Raw genomic sequence first — 1,079 nt, 5'->3', positions numbered from 1 at the left:
AATATTATCACTGTATACATAAATGTACGTAAGTATATTGTATATGAATAAATGTAAAATAAATGTAAATGGTAGCCTTCGGTAATGCAACGCTGTGCATACGTATTGTCATCGAAATGATAGAACATGTTATAAAATGCATCGTATTTTTAAGCTATAGCGTTCTGAAATTTAGCGCATCGAATGCGTTGATGCATCGCAACATCGTAGTTTCAATCATAACTAAAACCCTCACGTCTGATGGATATGCGCTTAAAATTTGTTGGATAAAAAAGTTTTTAAAATTTAATACTATATTAATACTACTATATTGTTACAATGACATTTGAAAAATATTCAATTGTCACAGTTCACAGTTTTATTTATAAGCATTTAATAGGCTGTCAGCGCACTATTTGTTTTCTCTGTCACACGCAACATAGACAAAATCATTGCTTAAATCAATGCTTAAACGCATAGAAAAAATGATTTTTCGTAAATGCGTTTTGTCTATGTTTCGCGTGGGCCAGAGAGAGAAAACAAATAGTGCACTGACATCATTTTAAAGTTCAAATCTCGACAAAATACGGAAAAATCACGAAAATTAGTAAATTATTTTGAGTGGAGAATTCATAAAAATTTTTCTTTTTAAATCTAAAATTTGAAAATGTTGTACAAAATAAGTTTGTACTACCTTTATTAAAAAAAAAAATGTCTACAAGCAAATTTAATTAAATTTTTATGAGCGTTTGAATTTTTACAATATTGGATATTTACTCGATTTCTCATGTAGTAGTTTTGTTATTTTATATTGTTATTCAAAAACGAATAACTGTAGATACATGAAAATTTTACTGAATGTTTATAACTTTATTTTCTATACACCATACAATTTTGAAAATATTTTGACTCTTTTTGGGCTGCTAAGTGTTTATAGATATTGTCAGTTTTCATTTTTTTTTAGTTTTTTTTCTATAAATATCAATACAATTTTGTTTGTTGGGTAGAAAAGCGTACAAATTTAATGCAAGACTCCTGATATAGTGATATAGCACTTTCAATAGCAGTTGAAAAATATTAAAAATACATTGACACAATTT

The sequence above is a fragment of the Acyrthosiphon pisum genome, chromosome A2, assembly GCF_005508785.2.
Source record: "Acyrthosiphon pisum isolate AL4f chromosome A2, pea_aphid_22Mar2018_4r6ur, whole genome shotgun sequence".
Classification (NCBI taxonomy): Eukaryota; Metazoa; Arthropoda; class Insecta; order Hemiptera; family Aphididae; genus Acyrthosiphon; species Acyrthosiphon pisum.
The sequence above is the reverse complement of the archived record's forward strand: the minus strand, read 5'-3'. Positions refer to the sequence as shown.